The 13,959-nt window shown below is 54.9% G+C and overlaps 1 protein-coding gene across 5 annotated transcripts in view; it reads left to right on the top strand.

Moving 5' to 3' along the window:
- The first annotated feature begins 4,506 nt into the window (after nt 1–4,506).
- Nucleotides 4,507–13,959, top strand: part of VDR (vitamin D receptor) — a 38,153-nt gene continuing 28,700 nt past the window's right edge. Inside the window, exons 1-3 of one of the 5 annotated variants that reach the window (XM_048928570.1) lie at nt 4,536–4,569; nt 7,899–7,955; nt 9,935–10,076. The gene's annotated coding sequence lies outside the window, so the exon portion shown is untranslated. Of the gene's footprint in view, nt 4,570–4,666; nt 5,467–7,898; nt 7,956–9,934; nt 10,077–13,959 lie in introns of those variants that run through there. The other 4 variants (XM_048928569.1, XM_048928571.1, XM_048928572.1 and 1 more) reach the window with 4 other exon arrangements.

Here is a 13,959-nt window from a genome sequence, read left to right as displayed (position 1 = left end):
TGGACCCTTCCTGCACCATTATGGGGGCACCATCCCAGTATGGACCCTTCCTGCACCAGTATGGGGGCACCATCCCAGTATGGACCCTTCCTGCACCAGTATAGGGGCACCCATCCCAGTATGGACCCTTCCTGCACCAGTATGGGGGCACCCATCCCAGTATGGACCCTTCCTGCACCAGTATAGGGGCACCCATCCCAGTATGGACCCTTCCTGCACCATTATGGGGGCACCATCCCAGTATGGACCCTTCCTGCACCAGTATAGGGGCACCCATCCCAGTATGGACCCTTCCTGCACCAGTATGGGGGCACCATCCCAGTATGGACCCTTCCTGCACCATTATGGGGGCACCATCCCAGTATGGACCCTTCCTGCGCCAGTATGGGGGCACCCATCCCAGTATGAGCCCCAGACTGCTGTATGTTCACCAGTCCCACCGTGAGGCAATGCAAAACCATGAACGCTTGTGCAAAACACTCAAGGCTGCGTGCCCTCGTGCAAGGCTGTGCACGCTCATGCAATACCATGCATCCTAGTGCAAGGTCGTGCGTGCTTGAGCAGGGCTGTGCGTGTCCATGCAATGCTCTGGACGTGCTGTAGGGCCCTGCAAGCCCTGCACGCTCTGTCCTGCGCTGCAGGCTCGCTAGATGTCGCCTCACCCAGCACACGGCGGCTCCTACACCGCTCTGTGCGCAGTGCTCCCTCTGCTAAAAGCTCAGCTCCAGGCTTCCCCCCCGCCGGAGCTCAGAGCTGCAGCTCCCAACACGGGGATTTGCTGTGGAGGGTTGGGAGGGGAAAAGCACCTCTGCAGACAAATTACCCCAAAACGCAGCGTTTAAGGGGAAATTGCCTCTCGCTGGCAGTTCTGAGGTTCACAGGGTTTCTCTTGCCGCTGCAGAAATTCACATTTCCCAGCTGTCCCTTCCTTCTCCTGCATTGTCCCTTCGGGTTTATTGCCGCACTGATGGGGTGCTGATCCATCTGCATCGATTTATCGGCATTTTAGGGGCTTTGCACTCTGGATGCACAGATAATAGGGCTGAAAATCCACCCTCCCCACTCCCCTGTTTCCCAGTTACAATTGGGTGCAGAGGAGCATACAATGGGTTTGGGGGGGGGGGGGGGGGGGGCACAGAATCAAACCAGATCATTCACCCCCCTCACCCCAAGCTCTGCATCTCTGGGACAGAAGCAGAACAAGAAATGAATCTTTGGGGTCAGCTGATGCTCACGTAACCCCGCAGAGCCTCCACTGTGACCTCCCAGGTCTTTTGCTGCCCCAACGAATGTGAGGGCTCAATGGAAAACCAAATTCCTTCCCTTCATAATCACTCAAACCATCAAAATCAAGAAAATATTTGTAACAACTCTGCGTTGCTTTAATGGATCATTGCTTCTCTTCCTCCTGAGAGCAAAGGGCATGAGGGAGGCTCCCTGCCTTGCGATCCGCACTAATTGCCCCCCTAATTGGGTGAGTTGCTCATATCCCATCCCCCTCAAGTGAACAGAGGATGGATGGGCTCTGCACAAGGCATTTTGGGGAAGGGATGGGGAGAGGGAAGCCTTCACTGAGCCACTAAGGGTGGGCTGAAGGGTGAGCTTAGCCCTGTAGCAGACAGCGGAGAATCCCCACAGGAAGAAAGAAGCTGCATTCAAAGCTGTGGGTGAGGAACCTCAAGGTGAGGCCCTGGCGGGTGCCAAACACTGTGAAGTCGTGTTAGGGGATGGGTGTCCTGGTTTAAATCCCTTTTGTTCCTATAGTTACAATCCCTGTAGTTTTAAAGGCTCCTTTCAAAGCCAGTCTGGGTGTAGGGGACAAGTCTATCCCAATAGCATGAGAGCCATCCCCATCCTTGTCCCTACCTCTATCCCAATCCCAATCCCCGTCCCCATCCCTATCACCATCCCTAACCCTTTCCCATCCCCATCCCTATCTCTGTCCTTATCCCTATCCCTATCCCTATCCCTATCCCTATCCCTATCCCTATCCCTATCTCCATCCCCATCCATTTTCCTTCCCCCATCCCTATCACCATCCCTAACTCTTTCCCATCTCCATCCCCATCTCTATCCCCATCCCCATCTCTATCCTTATCCCTATCCCTATCTCCATCCCTATCCCCATCCCTATCTCTATCCTTATTTCTATCCCTATCCCTATCTCCATCCCATCCCCATCCCCATCCCCATCCCCATCCCCATCCCTATCCCTATCCCTATCCCTATCCCTATCCCTATCCCTATCCCTATCCCTATCCCTATCCCTATCCCTATCCCTATGTCCATCCTTATCTCTACCCCATCCTTATCCCTATCTCCATCCCATGCCCATCTCTATCCTTATCTCTATCCCTATCCCTATCTCCATCCCGATCCATTTTCCTTCCCCCATCCCTATCACCATCCCTAACTCTTTCCCATCCCCATCCCCATCTCTATCCTTATCCCTATCCTTATCCCTATCCTTATCTCTATCCCTATCCCTATCCCTATCCCTATCTCCATCCCATCCCCATCTCTATCCTTATCTCTATCCCTATCCTTATCCCTATCCCTATCTCCATCCCTATCCCCATCCCCATCTCCATCCTTATCTCTATCCCTACCCCTATCTCCATCCCTATCCCTATCCCTATCCCTATCTCCATCCCATCCCCATCCTCTTCCCCATATCCATCCTTATCTCTACCTCATCCTTATCCCTATCTCCATCCCATCCCCATCTCTATCTCCATCCTTATCTCTATCCCCATCCCTATCACCATCCCCATCTGTCTCCTCTCCCACAACACTCTCCTCATTCCCCAAAAAAGTTCCATACAACCCAATTGTCTCTAATGAACTCTCATTTCTTCCCAGACCTTTTTTCTTTTCTCTTTTTCCCCCCCAATTGCTCTCATTAAATCAATTCGAAAACATTCAGCGAAACGCTTTCCCCACACAGATTAAAGCTGCTGAACTCGATGAGCGCAGCTGCAGGGCGGTGATTGCTGCTGTCTGCTGTGCCGCCCGCGCTTGGGTTCATTTTCTCTGGGGAGTTTGGGTTTAGGGGACATTTGGTAAACCCTGGAGCATCACGAAGGGACTTTCTTGATGCCTTTCTTGTCGCTTTATAAAATGTTGCCGGACGGGTTTTGGAGGATGGAAAGGGAGAAGCTGACAAATATCTGGAGGTTTTCAGAGCAGGGCTGTAAGGCGCCCAGAACGTTGAGAGGTTTGGGTTGGGGCTGCAGCGTGAGCTGAAATGGCTCAGCTCGAATCCCTGTGCTCCACATTTGATTTACATCATCCGAAAGGGGATTTGGGGTGGCTGAGATCAGTACTTATGATGATCAATACTTATGGCTGCTCGCACAGCCCCAGATACCTCCAGGACCTGCAGGGCAGCTACACCCCACCTGCAGGTCCCTGACCCCCATGTGAGGGGGCTCAGCTCGTGTGCAGGATGTGGAGCCCCAGCTACGATGGGGCTGAGCAGAGAATGCAAACAGACTGGGGGCTGCAAACAGCCCTGACTGCCGGGAGCCCACGCTGATCCTTGCGCTTGCAGTTGTGCTTGGGCACTTGCTTCTGTCTCTGGTCTGGAGGAAGGGGATGAATCAGCTCTCCTTCTGCCCTTAATCTGATCTAGGCATCAGAAAAATCCATGAACTCTCCAAGAGATGCAATCAGGGTGAGGAACTGCAGTCTGCAGTGGCAGCTCTCCTGGTTCTAATCCTAAAAATGGGAGAGGATGGAGACCGGCTGTGCAGATGCTGCAGGCGCATAAATGAAATGAATTTCATTTGCCAGGTGATGAATGCTCCCAGTACACGGTGGATTGTTACTTAGCACTCCAGAAGGGAAGCAGCCTCTGAGGCACTGCCAGCTCTGTGGACAGAGCCACGTGACACCTGAGCTTCCAGAAGCCACCAGAGCAAAGGTGAAACTCTGCAAGGATACCTGGATGTCCTCAAGAGCTGTTATAACAGTGAGATGATTTGCCCAGGACTTCTGGAGGGCACTGTTGGACTGGTGGAGTTTGCTCTGCCTGGTGAGCAGCTAGGAGGGAAGGCCAGGAGGAAGCAAAACTGCACGCCCCACTGCGCCTTCTAGAGTGTCTGTGTCCCCAAAAACGCCAGGCAGCAGAACCCCAAAAGCTCAAAGCAGAACCAGCAGCAGCTGCCCAGAAGCCGCTGGCAGTGCGTGGGGCTCCCCTCAGGGCTCAGGTGCGGAGCAGCACGGGCAGAAGCTGGGCCGAAACGGGGGGTGCAGCGCTGCCGCTTTCTGGGGTCCCGGGGCCGGGCAGCCACGTGCAATTTCCCGCCAGCCCACACCACGCCCATAGTGGGCGGGGCTTAGCTCAACCCTCGCCTTATATGGCAACGGTAGGCGGTGTTAGGGCGGGTCCACCCCCTAGGGGGCGTGGTCTAAAAGGTGCCGCGTTGTCATTGGTGGGGTGAGCTGGGGCGTGGCCGCGGAGGGGGCGTGGCCGAGGGAGGGGGCGGGACGCGGAGCCGGCGGTTCCCGTCAAAAGGCGGCTCCGGGGCGGAGGGGGAGGGAGGGGTGGCAGCGCTGGGAGTGCAGGTAATGGGCTGCGGGGATGGGGGGCTCCGAGCGCGGTGTGGGGAGGGGAGCAGCCTCGTATCGGTGTTGGAGTCGTGGGGAAGGAGGAGGAGCTCGCAGTTCTGGTGGTTGCTGGGGGGCTTCCATGGGGGCTTCTTCGTTATAGAGGGGGTTCCCCTCGTGCCTCCTCTGCTTACAGGAGCCCAGGGTCGCCCCATGCACTCCCGGAGCTTGGGGGGTTCTGTGCTGGCGTTGTGTGGCCTCTCAGCTTCTCTGCTGTTGCTTTGCAGGTGCTCCGTCCTCCCAGATCTGTGCCCCATGAAGCACTGTGTGCCCCTGCCTAGTCTGGGGTCCCACGTGAATCCCATTTACCTCCTCTTTGTGTTACCTCCTCTTTGTGAGCTGTACCCCACTTCTTTCTAGGGATTCCCCTCTTCCCTAATGGCGTTAATTAGGCTGGGGGGGACCCTGTCCCTTCTAGCCATCCCTCTGGGTGCTGCTTTTAACTAGAAGTGTGGGTCAGAGTCCCCCTCACTTGGGCTCAGCTGGAGCTGTGGGTGTCTGAACAGAGGGGGGTAGGCAAGGTTGTATTGCAAGGCTTCGTTTTCCCCTCCAAGTTTGTCTGATTTTCACTGCTCTGGACTGCTTTCCCCTTCCATGTGTTGAGGATAGGGAGAAACTGGAGCCACTCCTGTATCCCATGCTGACATAAAGCCCCTTCCCCAGCTTCACATCTCTCTGTTCTGAGCGTCCCTGTTGCGTGCCGTCACTCCGGTTCCTGTGTCCTGTCCCCAAGTCCCCTTCTCTCTGGGTACCTGCTTTGTGTTTTAGAGCTTTCAGCTTCTTTTCACATCAACGTGCTGCTCTCTGACTCAGCTCAGAGCCCGATTAATGACCAGCCTTAAAGAGCGCCTTCAGGTTAATTGCCCTAATTGGGCGCTTTTTGTTGTTTCGGGTTATTTTTTGGGGTGGGGATATGGGGAGGCACCTCTGCCAGGTGGGATCATAAGCAGAGTTATTGCAGTGGGCTGTAAATTCCCCAGTGACTTTTTGGCTGCCTGTGTCCACGTTGGATGTGACAGCTGTGACCCTTCAAGATCCCAGTGCAAGGAAAAGGAGAGCACTGGGGATTTATGTGAGGTCGAGGGGGGTTTTTCCCTACAGCAAGCAGGGCCAGGGCACCTGAAAGAGCCAGGGGATGGGGGAAGGAGGGGGAAGAGCAGCTGCTATAGGGCACCTGGAAGAGGGGCAGGGGACAGGGGCTGCTGTAGGCTATCTGAAGGGACCTAAAGGGAGAGCTGGACTCTGTAGGGCATTCAAAGGGAGCCTGGGGAGTTGTTGGAAGGGGGAGGGGGGGCTACAGAGGAGCTGAGCTTCTCCTTCCCCTTCTTCACCCCTCTTTGAGCCCAAAGCTGCTTGGGGCACTCAGAATTTCCCCAGAAGCTGCTGTGTGCCAGCAGCCGCCCCGCGCTGCGCCGCCTCCCACGCCGGGCACTGACTCATCTTCCTCCAGAGCTCGGTGGTGTCGGGATGGGGTTGGCTGTGTGGTCGGGGCAGGAGCCCACCGCCGCCTCCTCTGCGTTTAAGCCATCTGTCCTTGGCTTCCAAGCTGCTTTCGGATGGGTTCTGTGAAGGTGCCCCGAGTCCAAGGGTAGGGGAAAACCACGTGAGGTTCGGTGGATCCCATTGGGGTTCTGTCTGTCTGACATCTTGTGGCAGATCGGGTGTAAGATCTCAGCCAGCATCAAAGGCACAAAGCACAGGAATGGGTTTATTATTAGTCGAGAACTTGCTGGCTTCTCCCTTGGTGTTCTCCTCCCAAATCCTGCTGTCCTCAAAGCAAAACAAGTGGACGATCTGACCTCTTAATGTGTAACTCTGAGAATTGCCTCCCCCTTTGAGCGCACCTCCAGCCCCACAGAATAATGTTTAACCCACGGAGCTGAAAGGAGTCCATCCGGCCCAGACTTCCTGTGGCTTTCAAAGGGGGAAATGCTGAGATGTCACTGGGAGAGGAATAGAAGTGGTGGTAAAATAAACAGCTCTGTGTGCACTGTCAGAGTTGGGGGGGGGGGCTGGGGGCTGTCACTGGGTGCTGCCCCTCTGTGGGTCGGGTGGGCTCTGCCCAGAGGGGCTCTGCTGAAGGACTTTGCATCGGAGGGGTGAATCTCAGTTTCTCTGTGGGTCTGTGCTGCCTTTCCCTATTTTCCCTATTGGAGGAGGCTGCAAGGATGAGGGGAAGCAGCATCTCAGTGTAACAGCGCTGTGCTGCTGGAAGCAGAGCTGTTTGGACAGCAGGTGGAAGTCATCACAAGTTGCAGCCCTTGGCAGGCAGGACCTGGATGATGATGATGATGATTATTATTATTTTTGCTGTTTTCTGACCCAAAAGAATGCTTTGGGGGGGACTGGAGTGGTCTCACATGTGGCAGCTCCTCTGTGAGTGTTCCCACAGCCCTGTGGCTGCAGTGATGTGGCAGCGCAGTTTGCTCTCCAGCACCCTGTGGTCGGAGGGGAGGCGGTGGCGTGAATTTAGAGCGGATTTGCAAGGTTAAAATATAACACCCCAATAAGAGAAAGGCAAGGAGAGCTGCTGAAAATAGACCCTGAGCCATTGGAGGGAGAGCTGCAGCTCAGAGCTGTGTAATGCTGCAGCTGTGCAGCCTCTTCAGTTGGGCTCTGTATGAGGTTGTGCGCCCCGTTGCAGGGGGGACACCAAAGCAGCACACAGCAAGGAAGAATAATGCTATTATTGTTATTATTTTAAGCTGTGGGCCTCTTTTATCTGAGCAAATAGAATGATGGTTGAAGGAGGTTGATGAGTGTGGGCATCACAGGCTGTGTGATGCAGGTGTGAGAGCCCTGTCTGCCAGCAGTGCTTCCCCTCCTGCTGTGCTGAGGGCTGTGGGGCTGGGAGAGCATCTGGTGTGGGGCTGGGAGGGGGAAGGAGCGTTGGTGCAGGGCAAGAGGGGTGTAAATGACAAGGGGAGCAAAGGTCTGGGAGATAAGGGAAGGCAGCGACTGCATAGGGCTTAAAGTAGGGCTTCAGTGACCTGATGCAGTGGCTGAGGAGTGGGTTTTGTATGGCCAGGAGAGCTCAGCGTGGCTTCACCCAAAGGATCGAGGCAGTGGGCTGAGCACCAGCGCAGCTCCTGCGTGCGCCTGCCTTCCCTTGAGCTGAATCAGCCGCTGTAAAACACAGCTTTCTCACCTGCTGTTAAACCACCTCATGTGTGGAAGCGACCTTTGTCTGCTAATAATTGGAAATGGGGTGTAGGAGTGATTAAAAAAACAAAAGCAATACCCAGAACTTCTATCTGTGCATCTCAAGGCGGTTCCTTTGCTTCCAGGAAGCAGCTGGGAGCTGCTGACCCAACCTGTCTGCGGTCCTCCAGCAGTCAGACACTGTGAGTACCTCCAACATGATGGGTTCCGTTCATGGAGGCTTCTGGTTGAGTGAGATGGGGTTGAAAGAGCTGTTCTGGATGCTCCCCTTCCTTATCCCTGCACCCCATCCTGCTTGGTGCCTTTTGGTTTCTCAACCCATGGCTGCAACACAGCAGCACCTCCTGCTTTATCAGAGTTCCCACCCTCCTGTCTGGGCAGGAAGGGATGGGTGATGGGTGCTGTGGCTGTGCTGCAGGGCTGCACACGGGATGGGGCTTTGGGGGCATCGCATCGAGGTCAGCAGAGGCTCCTCTCCCTTGCCCTGCAGCGGGGACACGGATAGTGCTGACTCGGAAGGTTTCTTATGGATAAGCTCTTATAACCTGATGAATGCGCCCGTTTAACAGAAGGTAGATAAGATAGAAGCGGGATCTATATTTAAACTTGCTTAGTTGTGCAGAACGCGTTGTGCCCTTGGTTGGAGCCGCGTGTGTTGGCTCACCTGTGGGGGTGAGGGTGGGCAGGATGCTGGGCGCTGCGTGGAAACGTTCGGCGCCTCTGCCATCTTTGAGGTCTTTTCCAAGCCATCCTGTGGTCTATGATTTGATGGCTGTGGGTTATGCTCTATGGGAAGGTGGTGCTAAGCCATAACTAAAGACTTCAAAGCTGTGACGTGCTCAGCCCTCACCCCAAAAGCAGGGACCAGCCTTTGTTAAGGTGGAAAGTTACCACATGTCTTCAAATGGCGCTCTTGTGAGCGGGGTAAACTTTGGTTTCCACCCGACACTGAAGGATATTGTTTACTTTCCAGCTTCCTTTTTGCTTTTGGAAGGGCACAAAGATTAATATCTTGACAGTTGGATTAAAAAAAATAAATGTATTTCACTGTTTGAAACAGAGTGGTAATAAATAGTGGAGGTTTTAGTGCTATTGAAAGCATGCTTCTGGGCATCATCTGCATGCTCAAGGCTGCCTCCAGAGCTAGCTAACAACAGAGTCCTGTCACTTGTAGATCTTACTTGAGAATGTTGATGCTGCAGGACCTTGGTGGTGCCATTCCCTTGTAACATCACCAGCAGAAGCATCTGGGGACAGCAGCAGGCAGAGGAGGTGCATGCAGCCAGTGGAGCAGCCCTGGTTCCATCAGTGGTGATGAGTTGGACTAGATGATCTTGTAGGTTGTTTCCAACCTTGTGATTCTATGGTTCTAAGCTGTTCTGGATGCTGAGCTTCAGTCCCCACTTAGGAGCTTTTTCCACCTGGAGCGGAGCAGCAGCTGTGGCTTCCCTCCAGCCTTGTGCCCCAGGGTCTGAGTGCAGAGCGTTCCTCTGTAAGGCTCTCATGCTCTGATGAGCTCAGAGGGGAGGCGATGGCTTGCTGAGCATCTCTGCATCGTGTTCAGATGTTTTGTGTACCGCTGTGGTTTGCTCAGTGCTGGACAGAGGGAGGAAATAGTTTCTGTGCTCCCGTTGGGTGGCTTCAGCCTGCTGCCTCCCCATGCTGTCCTGAGGGTCTTTGCTGGGGGAGGATGCAAGAAGTGGGGTGGTTGGGCTGCCTGCTCTTCAAATAGCAATTATATCTTAAGGTAGGAGACCCTCTGTCTGCACCAGAACTGCTGCGAGAGGCCCTTTATGCTGACATAATTTCAAACCAGTGGCGCGCGCTGTGACAAAACCTGACCACGGTGATCTGCACCGCAGGACCTTTGCAGGGACAGAAGGATGAGGCAGTGCCTGCATCCATGGGTGATGTGAACCTGGCGGCGTGGCAATGATGTCTCCTGGACTCCCTGCTCTCCCCCTGTTTACCAGCTCTAATAACCCACATCCCTGCTTGGTGCGCTCTGCTTGAGGGCGAAGCGAACCGAAATTGGCCACCGTGGGGTAATGGGATCATTGCAGCTCATCTCTGGGAAGGAGAAATCTGTGGGTAATTCTGCCGTTTCTGAGTAGAGGGGAACAATTTTTCACCCTGCTCACCCACTCACTTCCTTGAGCAGGCAGTGAAATTGCTGGAGAAGGAGCTGGCAGTGGAGGGCAGGGCACGGCTGTCACGTGCTGCACTCAGCGCCGCGTTCGCCCGGACAGGCAGGAGAGGCAGAGCCCCAGGAGCAGCACCTCACATCCACGTTCCTTCTGCAGGTAAGGAGCCGCCCAGCCCAGGGACCTGCAGGAGCTCCGTGCCTGTGGTTCTGCTCTCTTCCTCGGGGTTCAAGCAGCAGGAGGTTGCAATTTGGGCAAGTGCCATGGAGAGGAGCAATGCGCGCTGGTGTTCGGCGGTGGCTTTGCTTTGGCTTCTCTCTTTGAGAAGTCCTCTTTCTTTTGGCTGACTCAGTTTTGCTTCTTGCTCTGATGTTTTTTTTGTTGTTCCCTTCTGTCTTCAACCTGTGGCTGTTGGGTTTCTGATTGTCCTCGGTGTGGCTGATAGGGATCTGCTGAGAAAATGCTGCTCCGTGCGTGGGGTTTGTTGGGAGCACTTTAGGATAGAGAGAAGGAGGGGGGTGCAGGCTGGGATCCAGCTTGGATGGATCCCAATTGCCTTCAGGTCAGCCCATGAGTACAAAATTGACGAGGTGCTGCAACAGGCTGAGCCCCAGGTGATGGGCTGGTGGTTGGGTGGGTGATTTTAGTGGTCTTTTCCAACCCGGATGGTTCTGTGGTTCTTGGAGTCTGTGCGTGGCAGAGATCTGTCCTGGAAGGACTGGGGAAGGCTGGACAGTTTTGTCCTGGAGGTGATCATTGGCAGCTTCTATCCTTGCTGTGCAAATAGACCTGACTGCTGGCTGGCCTTGGGGGTGATGTGCATCAGTCTTCTGCTCTCATAGGCAGAAATATCCCACTGAGATGCACCAGCTGTGTATCTCCAGCCCAGGGCTGCCCTGACTCTGTGTCCCATCTTACCCTAAGGCTGCTGCGACCGGTAAGGATTTGGGTTCCTCATTATTTGGGAAGATAAAACTTCCCTTCAGCAGTAAGACTGTATGCTGCAAGCTCCCATCCATGGGAAATGTGCTCAGTGGTGACTCTGGGTCTGTTTTACACCATAGGGGAAGCCTGGAGGGTTTGTCTGTGCCTTGTAAGGAGGGCTGGTCAAGGCTTGTGTTCCCATGGAGCTGATTGAGGTGATTAATCCAACACAGTCACTCAGCTTCTCCAAACCTGGCTGTCTCTGCGTTGCTCCTTCCCTGAAATAAATGTCTTAAAACAGCTGAAAGCGCAGCTGGATGGGAAGGCTGTGATGGCAGCACAGCTAAGATTGCTGCAGAGAGCTTTTCTTGCACAAATGGTTTTGCTTGCCACAGGCTGGGTGTTGTAGGCACCCTGCACTGAGCTCCTGCCATTGCAGCAGCACTTGGCCAAAGCTGCAAGCTCTCCGCTTCTGGGAGCAGCGTCAGATGTTGTCCTCTATCTACTGGCATCTTAATAAATGAGTATTATTTCAAAGGCCACCGGAGCGGCTCGGCAGCCTCTGAAGGGCTCTATCTTTGATTTGGTGACTGCTGAGACCTTTGAGTTCTGGGCTCTTCCTGCAGAGCTCCGAGTTGGCGCTCAGCAAAGAGGAGCTGCTCTCCTCCAGCCCTTGATCCCAAGCTCAGTGTGTTTGTTATCAGCAGTTGGGAGATAAGGCTGTGCTGTAACACCTGACCTGCTTTCCTTGGGTCTGCCGCTGCTCTGAAATGGGAGACCTCCCAGCCCTGAGCCTCGCACAGCAGCATCTCCCCATCCTTGCTCTGTGCCGAGAGGTGAAGGCTCCTCTTCTGCTCTTCTGATCTCACAGATCTGCACGATGCCTTCAGCAGATGTTATTTATTTCTATGCCCACTTGTTTGCTGGCGCTTTTCCTCCACAACTCAACAGCAGCAAAAATACCCAACCAGCTTCATGTGAAACGTGTTCCCCCTGTAGAATTTCCTTCAGGGTCTCTGGGGGTGACAAATTCTCAGTGTGACTTTTTTCCTCCCTCTGGACGAGGACAGAAATTTGCATTCTTCACCAGAACCTGTTTGCATACCTTTCGAAATGGGGAAGAGCCCTTTGCCGCATTCCCCGCGTGCAGGAACAGCTCCTGTCTGTCTGTCTGTCCGTCCTTCCTGGATTCTTGCACTGTGAGAGCCAGGATTCCTTGTCTGCTGTGGAAATAATGATTGGGAAATGAAGGCGTGGACGAAGCGTGCAATGAATTTGGATTGAGGGGAACGGATGAGCGGGGATCTTGGAAGGTTCAGGCGATGCTGCTGGGGTGGCAATGGCTGCTGCTGTGGTTTCCTTGGCACACAGCTGATGTGGTGCAGCACAACAGCCGTGCTATCAGCACAGAGATCGCACTGAAGGCAGAGTTTCCATTGGAAAACGTGAGCTTGGAGAAATCGCTCCTGGAGATAAGAATGGAAATGGGGGAGAAGAAAACAGCGATTTTTCTGCTTCTCCTGCCTGTCAAAGTTGTGAGGCTGAGGGTCAGGAGAGGCAGGCGCTGCTGATGGCACCTGCATGGGTCGGGGCTGCAGCACCTTGATGCTGAACACAGTGCAGTTTGTGGGTTTATTTCTGGATGCGTTCCTGCCCTGCTGCTGCAGTGCTTTGTGCTCTCACAGCTCTGCAAACTGCTGCATTCCCCACCTGGGAGCTCCAACAGCATCGCCGTGCAGAGGTGAACCCATAGGGGAGGATGGGGGCGCAGTGCTGGGGCTGCAGATGCGTTTGTTCCTGAAATGGGTATGAAAAGCAAACGAAGTCCTGTGGCACTGCGGTGCCTGCAGCTTTCAGAGCTCCTCTGAGTTTGTTCTGATGCCTTTGAGCCGCTTCTGTGCTCGGCTTCATTGCGTGGCCCTTGAATGCCTCAGAGCTGCTGAGCCGAACCTCCACAGCTGCAGCTCAGGATGAGCTTCCACAGCCTGTGCTGCCATAGGAGACCCAGGGGAGAAAATCACGTAGCAGGACTGCCTCTGTTCTGAACTTCGTCCCTTTTTCCCTCTGAGTTAATGAATTCTCGGGGCCGGGCTGATGCTGGCTGTCAGTGCGGAGCAGCAGCTCCTCCCGTTGCCGCTCCGTGAGCGGAGCAGCCCGGGGCCCGGCTGGGATTGGGTTTTTCCACCGAATCCGAGCAGAGCGGTTTGTGGGCTGCGCTGAGTCAGAAGGGAAGTCGGACGGGGCCGAAATCCTTCCTGCGAACCGCCGCTCCCGCACCGCCTCCCTCTGACTTCAGAGCTGGGAGCTCCCGCGTGGCTCCTCCGGATCCGCTCCGTCCTCAACCACGAAAGGAGGAGGAACGGAGGCTTCCTGCGCTGTGCTGCTGGGGAACCGTGAACCCGCCCCGTGTGTTTTGCTCTGCGGAGCGGCAGCAGAGCGTTTGGAGGCGGATGGAAGCGTGCACGGACCAAAGCCTTCGCTCTCAGCCGGCAGCCGCAGTGCTGGGGATCATCCCTGCGCCCTGCAGGCTTTGGGGTGTCCGTGGGCGCAGGGTTGCTGTGCTCTGCTAGGGCCAAAAGCTGCCACCTGAAGCGCTGTCTATGGGCTGCAGTCTCCCTGTGAGCTGGTGCTGCTGCTGGGCTGAAACCAACCTGTTTTTCAGCTCCAACAAGTGACTTTCTGTGTCATCTGTCTCAGACAAACCCACAGAGCAGCGCCCCAGCTGCCAGGCTGGGTGCAGGAGGAGGTCCGGGTGCAGGCGGGGCTGGAGCGGCGCAGTGATGAGTTTGGGGAGCTCAGCACGTTGTGGGTTTCCTCCTGGGAGCTCGGGAGGAATCCGGTTCTGTTCTGATGTGCTGTAACTGCGCTGGGGCGCCATCAGGGCACTGTTTTAGGCAGTGCAGACCGGCAGCTGTACCAGAGCCGTGAATCATTGCGCTGTCAGTGCAGTACTACGAAAGCCCAAATTACTTTGGAGCTCTGTTTGCCACCTCGCAGCGGCATTCTCTCCTTAAACAAACGGCAAACCTGTGTGTCAGATTCCCTTTGCTCCCAGCTTCCCGTTGCACGGAGCCGATGCTGTTTCTCACGCCCAGGCATCCCGGTCTGTCAGGGGCTG

This window comes from Lagopus muta, chromosome 28 (genome assembly GCF_023343835.1).
Source record: "Lagopus muta isolate bLagMut1 chromosome 28, bLagMut1 primary, whole genome shotgun sequence".
NCBI classification, from domain to species: Eukaryota; Metazoa; Chordata; class Aves; order Galliformes; family Phasianidae; genus Lagopus; species Lagopus muta.
This window is presented reverse-complemented; position numbering and strand designations above follow the sequence as displayed.